We start from the raw sequence: 15,118 nt of genomic DNA on the forward strand, positions 1-15,118 counted from the left end.
GCGCTGCGGCAACTGCACATCCAATGGCGCAGGCGCCTCTGACGTGCAACCAATGAGATCACTCTGCGTCATACACGTCAGAGCCCGCCAAGGGGGCGTGACCTCAGTCTATAATAGTCCCCGAATTCGCCATTATAGCAGGTTTAACGACTGAAGTGACAACTTGCCATGTTACTATAGTGCGGCTGGCTACGCAATACTCGTTCCCTAACTCAGGGAACTGAGGTTACGTGAGTAACCGAGTAGTTCCCTTTCGAACGGTCACTTCGTATTGCGTAGCTATACGCAGTGGGGACGCCATGCAAAACGCCGCACTGAGTAACTGGCTGCCACTGCAACTCAGGCCCCTGAGCATACAGAACAAGCCATAACCGCATAATTATGTATAAATAGACCAGACACCGTCAGGTCTAAAATAGTACACATCAGTTAGAAATAACCCAACATACTACACCAATGAACCCAGAAACTGTCGGGGTTATTGGTATATGAACATATAACCAGTCAAGTGGGTTTATATATGAAATTATAACCGGCCAAAGCAGGTTTTATATATGTATGGAATATAACCGGCAAAAGCGGGTTTTATATATGTCATATAACCGGCCAAAGCGGGTTTTATATATATGTAAATATAACCGGCAACAGCGGGTTTATGCATGAATACAACCAGCCAGCAGCGGGTTTTATATATATATGTGAATGTGATAGTGCACAGTAATATATGACAAGACCAGCCACCGACGGGTCTTAATCATACCGAAAGCACCTTCGCCTGCAGGGAAGGCACTTCCCTATTATAGAAACTCTAAATGTGGAAGGCGAGGACCAGCCGGCCGCATCACAAATATCACTAATGGGAATGCCAGATGACCAAGCCCATGACGAGACATACCTCTGGTCGTATGGGCCTTGATACCTATAGGGCAAACTTGACCCGCTGCGGTATAAGCCATAGAAATAGCATCCACTATCCATCTAGACAGTCTTTGCTTAGTGACTGGATCCCCCTTGGATCTACCACCAAAGCAGACAAAAAGCTGTTCTGATTGTCTAAAAGACGCAGAAAGCTCCCGATAGATTCTCAGCGCTCAGACAGGGCAGAGAAGATTAACCTCTCCATCCTCTGCCGAAGGAGGGAGGGCTGATAATGTCACCACCTGTGCTCTGAACAGTGTTGAGAGCACTTTAGGAACGTAACCATGTCTGGGCTTGAGGATGACTCTGGAGTCATCTGGACCCAACTCCAAACATGCAGGGCTCACAGAGAGCGCCTGCAGATCTCCCACTCGTTTGATAGATGCCAACGCCATAAGGAGAGCGGTCTTCAGCGAGAGGGTTTTTAGATCAACCGATTGGAGCGGTTCGAAAGGCGGACCTTTCAGAGCCCCCAGGACCGTGGAGTGGTCCAGAGGCGGCACAGACGGAGGCCTGGAGGGGTTCATTCTCCTCGCACCTTTCAGGAATCTTACGACCAGGTCGTTTCTTCCCAGTGACTGGCCAGCCGTCAGAACATGATGTGCTGCTATGGCTGCCACATACACTTTGAGCGTGGACGGGGAGCAACCCGCGTCCAGCAGCTCCTGTAAGAATGAGCGAACCACTGATATCACACATGACTCTGGGTCAGCCTGATTTTTCGAGCACCAGCTGGAAAAACCTGACCATTTTGAAGCATACAGGCGCCGAGTCGACGGGGCCCTGGCTTCAGATATAGTGCTTAAAACCTTCTCAGGAAGGTCCTTGGGTACCCGTTGAGGGGCCAAACATGAAGGGCCCATAAATCGGGTCTCGGATGGCACAATGTCCCGTTCACCTGTGTGAGGAGGTCTTTCCTCAGTGGGACAGGCCATGGGATTGTGTCCGATAACTGAACTAGTTCCGGGAACCACGATCTGGTTTTCCAGAGAGGGGCCACCAGAAGGACTGGGCACCCGCTCTCTCTGACCCGTTTGATGACTTGTGGAATCATCGAGACGGGGGGGGGGAAAGGCATAAAAGGGACGGTTGGGCCAGACATGGGCCAGCGCGTCCCTGTTCTTCGAGAAGAACAATTTGCAGTGGGTGTTGATTCTCGAGGCGAAAAGGTCGATTTCGGCCTCGCCAAACACCTTCCATATTAGACTGACCGTCTGTGGGTTCAGGGACCACTCGCCGAGGGGAGTGTTGTCCCATGAAAGCATATTCGCGCCCACATTCTGGACGCCCGGGATATGCGCTGCTCTCAGAGAGCTCAGGTTGGTTTGTGCCCATATAGAGGAGGTCTCTCGCCATCGCATGCAGGTTCCCTGACCTGATGCCCCCCTGGCGATTCATGTAGGCCACCACTGACGTATTGTCTGTGCGGACTAAGACGTAGTGACCTCTGAGGTTCGACAGAAATGCCTTCAGGGCCAACCCAACTGCTTTCATCTCCAGACAGTTGATATGTAAGCTCTGCTCCGTGCTCGACCAGAGGCCGGATGCAGGCATGCCCTCGTGCAGCGCTCCCCAACCCAGGTTGGACGCATCTGTAAGAACCACTTTCCTCCTGGAAATTGTTCCCATTGTCACCCCCTCGTGGTGCCAGTTCTGAGCCCGCCAGGGAATCAGGGTTCTTAAACAACCGTGATTCACCATAACGCGCAAGCTGCCTGACTGCCATGCATGAGTTGGCCCACAGCGTTTCAGCCAATGCTGCATCGGGCGCATGCGCAGTAATCCCATGCGGAGTACTGGCGATGCTGCTGCCGTGAGACCAAGCAGTTTCTGAAATTTCTTCAGTGGCGCGCGCTCGCGCAATCTGAAAGTGCCTGCAAGCGCTCGCACCGAGAGCGCGCGCTCTGTGTGAGTCACGCTGTCATAGCTCTCGAGTCTAAAACTGTGCCCAGAAAGATCATGCTCTGGCTGGGGGTTAGTTTGCTTTTTGAAACATTGATTGTGAAACCCAGGCATTTTAGATGGCCGAGAATCAAATCCCTGTGAGCTAATAGCTCGATTCTCGACTGTGCCCGCACCAGCCAGTCGTCGAGATAATTTAACATGCGCACTCCCTGAAATCTCAGAGGAGAAAGCGCTGCATCCATACACTTCGTGAATGTACGGGGTGCCAACGATAGACCGATCGGCAGAACGGTGTATTGATAAGCCCGGCCCTCGAAGGCGAATCTCAAGAATGGCCTGTGACGAGGATTTATTTGAATGTGAAAGTAAGCATCTTTCAGATCCATTGTGACAAACCAATCCCCCGGGCGCACTTGCGCGAGGATATGTTTGATAGTTAACAATTTGAACGGCCGTCTCATGAGAGCTTTGTTCAAATGTCTCAAATCTAGAATGGGTCTGAGACCGCCGTCTTTTTTCGGAATCAGAAAATAGCGGCTGTAAAAACCCATATTTTTTAGCGCGGGGGGGACTAATTCTATCGCCCCTTTTGCTAATAGATTTTGTACTTCGGTACGAAGCACGTGACCCACGTTGCTTCTCACCGAAGTCTCGAGAACCGCCTGAAATTCCGGGGGTCTGCGAGCGAATTGGAGCGAGTAACCTCGCTTTATAGTGTTTATGACCCAACTCGACACATCGGGGATAGCTTGCCAGGCTAGAACCCGTGTGGCTAGGGCTTGACACACTGATTGGGGCTGGTCGCCTAACGTAGGGGGACCTGATACCCTTATATTGTGATTTGTGCACACATTGAGTATTGGACTGACTGTACAAGCATTTGCGTGTGGGGAAGTCAGTGTTACAACAGGGGAGGGACCGCCTAGTGAAGGGGAACCGTGAACCCATGTGTTGTGCTTGTGAAACTGATAGCTAACATTTTGAACGGCCGTCTCATGAGAGCTTTGTTCAAATGTCTCAGATCTAGAGTGGGTCTGAGGCCGCCGTCATTTTTCGGAATTAGAAAATAGCGGCTGTAAAAACCCGTATGTTTTAGCACAGGGGGGACTAATTCTATCACCCCTTTTGCTAATGAATTCTGTACATCGGTGCGAAGCATGTGACCCACGTTGCTTCTCACCGAAGTCTCGAGAACCGCCTGAAACTTTGGGGGTCTGCGAGCGAATTGGAGCGAGTTGCCTCGCTTTATAGCGTTTATAACTCAACTCGACACATCGGGGATAGCTTGCCAGGCTATAACCCGTGTGGCTAGGGCTTGACACACTGATTGGGACGGGCCGCCTAACATAGGGGGACCTGATGCCCTTATATTGTGATTTTTGCACACATTGAGTGTTGGACTGACTGTACAAGCATTTGCGCGTGGGGAAGTCAGTGTTACAACAGGGGAGGGGCCGCCTAGTGAAGGGGGACCGTGAACCCATATATTGTGATTTGTGCACACATTGAATGTTGGACTGACTGCACAAGCATTTGCGTGTGGGGAAGTCAGTGTTAAAACAGGGGAGGGGCCGCCTAGTGAAGGGGGACCGTGAACCCATATATTGTGATTTGTGCACACATTGAATGTTGGACTGACTGCACAAGCATTTGCGTGTGGGGAAGTCAGTGTTAAAACAGGGGAGGGGCCGCCTAGTGAAGGGGGACCGTGAACCCATATATTGTGATTTGTGCACACATTGAATGTTGGACTGACTGCACAAGCATTTGCGTGTGGGGAAGTCAGTGTTACAACAAGGGAGGGGCCGCCTAGTGAAGGGGGACCGTGAACCCATGTGGTGTGCTCGTGTGCTTTATTTGGGTCGCCGTGAAAACGGCGTTTGTTTGCAAAGACGCGCTCACTGCTGCGGGCCTGTTTACAATAATAAAATCCCCAGCCGCCTGAACTGTACAGGGGGCTGTGGGAAGTTTTGCTGGCTTCTTTGAGGGTGGTCCGGCAAGCGCGGGACACGTGCCCTCTCTTTCCTTTGCGTGCTAGGACGGCTTTGGCGGGAAGCGTTCGGCATCAGCCGCAGGGCGGGGCTGAGAGGCCTGTTTCGCGGGCTTTGCTGGTCGGCGCCAGCTAGCACGGTTAGTTCCACTCGAGCTCGAGGTCCGCGACGGCCTGTGTTAGGATCCGAAGCATTTCAGCGTCGGAGTTAGTCCTGCCTCGCTGGGTCCGCCGAAGAGACGAGGCCCGCCACGTGGTGGTGGGGGGGCGCTGATCTCCCTCGAACGGGACCGGAGATGACTGAGCTGGAGTGAGTGAAGCACGCGGGGACGTGGCCGGCGTGCATTCACAAACGTCCGTGCTCTCTGGATGCCGTTGGCTGCGGCGCTTCTTCTTCCTCAGCTGAAGTAGGGCCGGAGAAGGGAGCGCGGGTGATGCGGCGCCGCCGTCTCGAGAGAGAGCTAACGTTAGCCGAGTTCGCAGCACGGAGATAGGCATGCACGCGCAGGCCGCACATCCGCCGACAGAGAGTGCATTCTCTGCGTGGTAGAGTCCCAGGCATGAAATGCAGCTCGCGTGTTCGTAGGCCTCGCATAACACGAGGCATATGGAACAACGCTGATACAGATATAAACACATAATAAACAGATATTGAAAAGGATATCGCCGGATAGCCACAGGAGAGACGGCGTCAGGAGAAACACGGTTGAGATGTGTAGTCTGCTGAACTGTAGCTCGCTCAGGCTGAAGGCTTGTTCGACGGCGAAGGCTCAATAAATGGTCAGAGACGTGAAGTTTGTCGCTGAAGGAGTAAAATCTGCTATAATGGCGAATTCGGGGACTATTATAGACTGAGGTCACGCCCCCTTGGCGGGCTCTGACGTGTATGACGCAGAGTGATCTCATTGGTTGCACGTCAGAGGCGCCTGCGCCATTGGATGTGCAGTTGCCGCAGCGCAGCCTATGAGCGAGCCAGACGCTCATGTTCTAGCTGTGCAGCTGCAAATGCGCTTTACATAAAGGCTTCAGTAAATCGAGGAAAAGGAGTTTCCCCCCTGCGTATAGCTACGCAATACGAAGTGACCGTTCGAAAGGGAACTGCTTTTAGCTGGATGGTAATAGTTTTGGCATTTCAGTGTCCCAAGTGGAAATCTCATTTGTACATTTGTGTGTACATTTCCCTATAGATTAACTCTGCCTTATATCCAATGTAGCTATAGGATCAACTCATTCATTTTCATTTTTGTATATTTGAATAGACACAGCTGCAAATCATTTAACCAGCATCTGTCAAACATCATTTTGTGACCATGCAGATGTCCTGGTCCCTCGAGTTGGCTTGCAATGAAATTAGCCACATGTTGAGAGTCACTATTCTGTCTGCAATGATAAAGTTGTATCCTCTCTGGGACAAATTTGGATGTGTCTGTCATTCACAGGCAGAACTAATTCAACTCGATCAAGCTCATTCATAATTTCAGCAGTTTGTAAATTGTGCTTACAAAAGGCTTTTGATTCTTCCAAACCAAGAAAGGGAAAAGAAAAGAGAAAACTACTTTAAGTCTCTAAGTTTTAGGATTTATTGTGTTGTCCACTTTTGCTGAAAATGATGTCGAGATCATGACAAACAGCACCTTACGAACAGTGATGGGAATAATGGCGTTATAAATAACGTTGTTACTAACGGCGTTACTTCTTTTCAGTAACGAGTAATCTAATTGATTACTCTTCCCATCTTAATAACGCCGTTACCTTTACTGCCAAAAAATGAGGCGCATTACTATAATTGAAGCTGTTTTTTTTCATCAGACCAACTAGATCTCTGATGCCGGTTTCGGATTGAAACGATCGCGGCACTGCTGCTTCTGCTCGCGCTGCCGCGCCGCCTTTGCTGTGGGAGTGCAGTGGGAAACCAGCGAAACCGGCGTGAGTCGAGAGGCAAAGACTTTTTTTTACTGTTCTTACTTGGTTAGTTTGAAGTGCACGAGACAAGTGCATAAATTCTGACGATTGGCTGAGGTTGAGATTTTTTTTTTGTGGAGATGTAGGCTATTTTTTTTTATGTATTACATGTTTATATTTGGATTCCTTGTACTTACATTGCACTTTTCAGTTACATTGCAAGCACCTCATGTTGTTACACTGTTCTACTTTTTCAAGGAAGAAAATACTTGGAAGTACAGTATACCAATTGTCTGAAGATCTTTTTATTTTTTTTTTATTTTTTTATTTGCACTACAAAGAGTGTATATATTTGTTATTTCTTTTTGGTATAGTGCTTAACAAGCATAATTTTATTTTGCCCAGTTGTGGCCTGTTGACGGGCAATAAAAATCAAAAGTTCCAAAATATCAATTGTGTTATTTGTATCGATCCACTATATAAACATAACGCCGCTGTCCGGTGAAAACCGCGTATGTCCATTTTGCCGATTTTTAGATTTTTCGACGGATACAATGTCCAGGTTCATTTCTATATATAGAAGTCTTCACGTTATCTAAATGACCAATGAAAAGTTGTGAAATCATGTCATCTGATTTTCACGTATATCCATTTGGTGTCAAAGCTGTCAATCACGCCGCGTATCTCCCACCCTGTTGAGGCATCTAGCTGGTCTCGTGAAGTTTCATCTTAAACGTCCCTGGAAGCTCAGCATTGGCTGGCCGAATCACACTGTGAGGTAAAGTATCAGCAAACGTTTGTTTTTGACAACTGTTCACAAGTTTATTATATATTCACAAAATTACGGTAGGACTGTGCAAACAAAGTATCAGTCTAGCATTACCATGTCAGTGTATTGATTCATTGTCCCTTCATAGTTTGCAAGAGACATTTAATAAACTGAGCATATTTAATAAACTGAGACGTAGGCTATTTAATAAACTGAGCGTATTTAATAAACTGAGACGTAGGCTATTTAATAAACTGAGCGTAGCCTATTCATCTGTCAATATGAAACCCGACTTGGTCATCCTAATGATCGGAAGAACGCGTATCGACCACCGTTACTGTAAAATATGCACGTATGTCCATTTAAACTATATTTTGGTCAAATGTGGATTATATCATTACACTAGCAAGAATATGGTTACATTTAAATATGCCGTAGCAAGTATGCAACGCTACGTTCAACTGCTTTTGAAATTACGGTGTTTTTTTCACTTCCTGAAAAGTAACCGTTTTGGACATACGTGAGTTTCATCGGGCAGCGACGATATTATCTATATACATGCCACTTGATTGGAGGCTAGTCTAACTTTGTCCCACGGCAACATTAACATAGTTTAGATTTGTGTTCATTTTTTCTACATTTTAAAGTTCCATTAAAGAGGGATGGAGGTGGGGTCACATTTGAGCATTTAAAAATTTACTTGAAAGTAACGCAATAGTTACTTTCTGAAGTAACTAGTTACTTTTATAATTTGTAACCGAGTAACTAATTTAGTTACCTTTTGGAAGAAGTAACTAGTAACTGTAACTAATTACTTTTTAAGGGAGACACGGCAGGCAAAAACGTTTTTTTTTTCACTGGTCAATTTTGAGATTTTGGGATATTTGTCTTCTTTCAGACTTGTGGTGAAAAAAATTCCGAAATACACATTTAGGTCTTTATTTTACTACACTTTGTCCGTTTGCGTCTGTAGATTTCGCCTAAATTCAACAAAAGTTGGCATTCTAAATCATTCCGCTGCTTCGCGATCGCTGCCGGCACACTGTCATCACATACACCGTTAGAAAGCTCTCTCTCTCTCCTGTACAATGCTGTTGGATCCAAATATGGTAATTTCCTTTTTATCAGCAACTAATCGTGAAAGTGAAAGGGGCTGGGGGTTTAACTCTAAATGTGCAATTTCCTTTTTCAAAATAAATCTTTAAAGCCCGTTTTCTCAAAATGACTTTTTTACTCCAAGTCCGAAATCTACACTTCAGTAGCACCTATATACACCAAACTTTCCAGTCTTGTACCTAGTTATATTATGAAGATATTTACAGAGGGATTTGTAAACATATTATTCCTAGCCTGATTTATATAACATTTTATTCCAAAAAACATGGCGAAAATCATTTTTTTAAGGATATTGACATATATTCTGATTTACAGGATAACAAAAGTAGATATCCATAAATTCCGCTGTATTTTTTTCCCCATCTAATATGTGAACACAATGAAAAAATTAATTTGAACCTGGCTTTGTCCAATACTCAGATTTAGTTTTTTTTTAAATATATGCAAATTAGCGCATATTTAATTGGATAATGCATAATTTGCATATTTAAGCATTAAATTACAGAAAACGTGTTATACATTTTTTTTCTCATCTTAATGTAGGTAATCAACTGGGAAAGTTTCATGGTGATATCTGCTAGTTAAAAATTTTACCTATTCACCTGTAGTGCCTCGTCTTAAAAGTAACTTGCCCAACACTGCTTACGAATCCTATGAAGACTGATCCAAAATAAGATTTTAACACAGGATGATTGATAATAAATATTCAATAATCAAATAATGAACTCTAGACCAAAAAGTAAAACCATAAAAAATGTTACGTGAAATAGTATGTTTTATCTGAAATGAAATGTAAAAAAATTCAGCTATTCACCAAGGTCACATTTCTCATTTTAATTTAGTTTAAAGGCCCCCTGTAATCAAAATGTAAGTTTTTTAGCTTTTAGTATGAATATGTTAGCCTTAAGTTTATGAATAAGCTGGTGTGTTCCAAAACAATGAAAAAATTCGCATTTAGGAGATATAAGCATTCAAAACGTACAGTCTTTCACTTCCGCTAAAATAGATCAGGAATCTTTATGACATCACCGCAGACTTCACCTTCTCATCACATCTTCTGCCCAATCAAATGCTCTCTAGAATCTAATGTGTTCCGCCCCCTTTATGTTATTAATACCACCTGAGGCCTGTACCATGAGGGTAGTTGAACAAACTCAGGGTTACAGGATTAGTTTAGAGTTGAAAAAACCAAACCAATCCAACCAGGCTTTGTTGGTACCATGATGCTGATCATCAACTTTCTCTGTCAACCCAGGCTTTGATCCTGAGTTCAGGAGTTTAAGTGTGACATCAGTAGTGAACAGCCAATCACATGTTGAGAAAGAGTGAAACTGAGATTAATTTCTCACGAGAGAAGCAGCGCAATTCACTTATTAAATAGAATTATTAAAATAATAAGAATGTAAACAAATTTACACAGCAAGAAGTAAACAGCTGTCTATGGAAGAGGACAACTAAAAGAAAAAGTCTCGCTACTGTATATCAGTGCAAGTAAAAGTTGTGAAGTTATTTTATACAGCTGATAAAGGTATAGAGAGAATTGAACATTTAAGCTCACATGTAGTCATTTTATAGCCTCATCTATTGATGCTAAAGCGTATATATATTACCTTTACATATTTATTCATTTAAACTGCGTAATAATAATTGATGAACTAAAATTGTACATGTGTGATTGATAAAGGGTATAATAATTACATAAATAATATCTAAATCATACAAATTTATTATTCTAAATAAGCATCACTAAAAACCTGATGATTTTGTCTTTAAAAATCATTTGCTATGTAGTGACCTTTAATTTGGAGTAGAAACAGGTGGAGTGACTTTATCGCAGACGACATGTGTCACTTTGCTCACAGCTGATTGGTCCAAGTTCAGTTTGCAACCTCTTAACTAGAACATAACCTGCCCCGGACCAGGTTAGCCGTGGAGCATAAGTTACTATGGCGATATACACTGCTAAAAGCCAAACCACTTTCATGGTCCCTAAAACCCAGGGTTGACGCAAACTAAACTGAAACATAGCTGGCTAGGCACCTAAACCGGCTTCATGGTATAGGCCCCTGGCCAAAGCGACATTTGACGTCACGGAGCAATATGGGTTGTAGATGTGTGTTCGGTTGCTCAAACGCTCAAGTTTTATTCCTTTTTCCATCTGTACGTTGGTTAAGAATGAACTGGCTAGAATTTATGCATCTCTACCATATCATCAGCGCTCGGATTCACTTCCATGGTGCTGTCAAGAACGAATTGCAGTCTGTGAGGTAAACTAAATGCTACTGGCTATTTGAAAAGGGGGAGGAGCCATTCAATATGTCCCGCATAAGCTTCTTGTTTCAGTGGAAATTACATCAACGCATTATACAAAGCTGCGTGTTCAAGGGCATTTCAGTGGGCCTTTAACTTGATGTTTTAAAACTACAACTAAAATTCAAATTATTAAAAAATATATAAAGATATTTAATTTCACAACAAAATTACTAAAACTAATATCGCCTGATAAAATTCTGAAAAGAAAAAAAAAACACTGACATGATTTACAAAAACAAACATTTACCATCTTTAATGGATTTGTTGAATAATCATTCACAGCTCAAAATATAAATGATACATATTGATGTTGCAGTGTAATACTGACGTGTGTTTTACTCATGTTTTGTCACAATTGTTCAAGCCAGTCTTTAGAATTGACACAGAACATAATAATATTAACTGAACTTAAAGTACATTTTTAATAATAATAATAAAAAAAAAAAAGAATCCTAATGCAATAAAATAAACATATAAATACAATTGTCTGAACCTCAAATGACTAATTTACATGTGTTGTTTTGATATTGTATGTTTTGTAAAATATATTTTAGCCACAATTTACATTCAAATAATTGTGAGATTGATTTAGCAGCTTGTTCATGTAAAATATTGTGAGTAGCACTTTGAAACATTATCGCCATTTATCAGAATCAAAAGTCCCACTCCGGCTTATTCGATAATGGCACCCTGTTTCATCTTTTCCATTTGAAAATCATTTGAAATGCTACACTCTCACTTCTATTGATCAGATAATAAACAGTTAATAGTCCTCTTTGATGGCGTCCTGTGGTCAGATCAGTTAATGATTTCAATTCCTTTGTCAATTTCCTGTTTTTTCACTTGGTTAAAATGTGCAAGCACAAACGCAGCACGTCTTCCATGAAGATGAGCAAAATCAGAGTTGATTTATTTCAAAATTCTTCACACCCACGTTCACAACTCCTGAGTGTGATTGAGCTAACAGGCTTTTAATTAATTATGATTAATTAGTATTTATGAGAGACTAATATAATTGCTACAGCATTTAGATGAAAGGACCAAACATCTGTATTGCAAAGTTAAACGTTGAAAAGCATTAAGAATCCGCTATTAAAAGTGTCTGTTTATGAAGCTAATAAGTAATTCTGAATTTATGAAGTTCTTAACTAGCAAACGTTCAAATATTGTTTGTTGGTTTTAAAAAAGTTTGTTGGTTTAATTGCTTCTCCTCATCAAATAGCTATGTTTCATTAGCTGTCCTTCCCTCGCAGCGTTGCCAGTTCCTCCATTAATCCTTCATTGCTGCAAAAAATGTGCAAATAGATGCATTTGGCAGCAGTGAACACTTTGTTTGCCTGCAATGATTTGACTGACTTTTTTGGTTTAGGTTGCGGTTGTATTTTCACTCACAGCAGTCCTTTCATTCACACATCGTTCGTCGACTCATTCGCTCTTTTTTTTTATGTGTTAAATTTTTTTACTGAATGTATTTCTGCATGATTATACTTGGGAATTAACTGTAGAATAACTGGCGTTTCCAGTGTGTCCTCTACAGTGAAATCCTTCCATCACCTGAGCTTCCTCAGAGGTAGGCAACATGGCTAGTTAAGTCAGTGATAGATGTGTGAATCCGCAGCTGAGATCATCCTCAGCCCGTCGCTGCATTTTACTATCTTATTATCGCTCGCTCATTATCAATCAATATTCATATTGCTCCTTGCCAACAATGAACCATTAGTTCTGGTTACTGGGAGATGATGGCACACTAAATAGCTCTGAACCCATTTGGAGAGACTGTCCTGCACGTCAGGGCCGGGCTTTTCAGGCCAGGCAGATATCCAGCCACACGCTGATTACTGCATTCAAAGCCTCATTTTCCGGTTTACATAAACAGCAGGTGTCCCGCTTGCCATGACTGTGAGACTGTGATTATTTCTTTCTGCTCCTGCTTTCTGCCAAACTAGTCCTCTTTCTATATGTTTCTCTCTTACAAACGCACACGCACACACGCACACGTTTCGGTTGTTGTCACATCCCCACAATCATTTAAATTGTTTATTTGTAAATTTTGGATATTGTTACATTTACTACATTACATTACAAATAAATGTACACTAGCATTAAAAAATTTGGGGTCTGCAAGAATGCTTAAAAGAAGGTCCCCGTGTCCATGTTGATTTAAACAAAATTATAGTAAAAACTGCAATATATTGAAATATTATTACAATTTAAATGGATATTTTAAACAAAAAGGAAAATTAGGTCATGACTTACTCACCCTCAAGTTTTTCCAAACCTGTAGTTTCTTTCTTATGTTGAACACAAAATAAGATATTTTGTAGAATGCTGGTAAGCAGACAGCTGACGGTAGCCATTGACTTCCATTGTAGGAAAAAAACAACATCTCGGGTTATGACTGTAACCCTTGTTCCCTGAGAAGGGAACGAGACACTGCGTCGACTACGACACTTTGGGGAACGCCCTTAGCGTAACGCATCTGAAGTATGAATGAAACATTATATTTAATGAATAGTCCGGCAAACTCACTCTCGCAACAAAGATCTGTGTAACTTCCCCCCGAAGCTAACACCACTGGCAGAACTAGGACCTCTCTCAGGGTTTATATTGCATCTCTTGGGTTCTCAGAACGTTCAGGGTGCTGTGCAGTCCTGCATGTCCTCCCAGGCCCCAGGGCCCCAGGCCTTGACCAAACCAGCCATGTGCTCATTCAGGAGAGAGAGGACTCTCTCGCAAGCACGACAAAATCAAGGACAACCTCAGGAGTTGGTCAAAACGTCTTCCTTCAAAGCAGAAGTCGTCCATCTCAACTCCCACCATCTGCTCTGGATGTCTTCTCAGGCCCAGGACCGGCAGGCCACAAGCTGCATATGGCCACGAGAACAGAGATGAACTGCACGCAAGTTCATCATATCTTCTTCAATCCAATTCAGAAGACAACGATTGTAACTTCAACATTTGACACTCACGGAATCATCAACAACTTCAATTTTCAACAACTTCAAGAATTGTGTCCACTGCAAAAAGGCAAATAGCAAGTATACTTTTAATGAGGTGCATTGAAAATGATAAACTGATGGTTCTTTTCATAGTTAAATGGATCTTTTCCATAGTTCCATTTCCTACCTCTGGTTTCATTCTCTCAATTTTTACCATCTCCCTTTGAATGCATGAATGAATGTGTAATTGTTTGTGTGTTAGTTATGTTTTCGTGTTTTTGTTAATAAAACTTATGCATAATATGTATTTTGTTCTGATTCTCTGCTTGCATACGAAGTTTACCTTACGATCTAGATTGTGACTACATGCTCTTAATAGTACTGTACAGTAAGAAAGACATTTCCCTTCCCCGGAAATGAATATTTCTTAGAATTAATAAACAATTAAAGCTGAGTGTCCATGGGACCAAAACAGGTGAGTTGAAGTAAAAATTAATTTTACTACAGTAAGTTAATTATATTAACTGACCCAAATATTCATAATCAATTATAACCAGTTATTATTGATTATTAATATTTCATAGAGCTGATTTGCTACACCTGATTGGTGTTGCGTCATGACGTAACATGTGACGGCATACACGGAAGCTACAAAGGGACGGCGGCACACAACAGAGTTAGCTTCTGCGATGAAGCAAGTTGCTCCCAGGCAGGGGAAGGCGTGGCGGAGGGACACAGTGTCTCAGTCCCTTCTCAGGGAACAAGGGTTACATTCGTAACCCAAGATGTTCCCTTTCGAAAGAAACTTGAACTGCGTCGACTTCGACACTTTGGAGAACGAGTACCCACTATGCCACAACGGAGGAAATGTACGACCAGCTGATGTCTCCCCAGAGGCCCATCACCCAGAGGAGCTTGGAAAGCCGCAATGGCAGCCATTTACACCTTAAGTGTGGACGGACCAGCCGAGAAGCAATCTTGGAGGAGCTCCAGCACTGAAGCCAACCGGGCAGATAACTGGGTCCACCTCACGCTCTCTACACAAAGTGGAAACACATTCCACTTTAGGACGTACAATCTCTTCATGGAAGGAGCTCTGGAACTGAGTATGGTCTCAACTACTCAAGCCAACAGGCCAGCCTCTAGGTACTGAGCCCCCTCAGGAGCCAGGCCCAAAGTTTCCACAGGTCTGGTCGAGGGCTTTGAACATTGAGCCCCCGGCCCAAGGCTGGCCTGCCAGGAGTGCTATGATGCCTGAAAACCATA

At 43.2% G+C, this 15,118-nt stretch overlaps 1 protein-coding gene across 1 annotated transcript in view; it reads left to right on the forward strand.

The window, feature by feature from the left end:
- Window positions 1–15,118, forward strand: part of naaladl2 (N-acetylated alpha-linked acidic dipeptidase like 2) — a 406,458-nt gene that overhangs the window by 285,108 nt on the left and 106,232 nt on the right.

The sequence above is a fragment of the Siphateles boraxobius genome, unplaced genomic scaffold (assembly GCF_051911475.1).
Source record: "Siphateles boraxobius isolate OS27281-9 unplaced genomic scaffold, OSU_SipBor_1 5, whole genome shotgun sequence".
Lineage (NCBI taxonomy): Eukaryota > Metazoa > Chordata > Actinopteri > Cypriniformes > Leuciscidae > Siphateles > Siphateles boraxobius.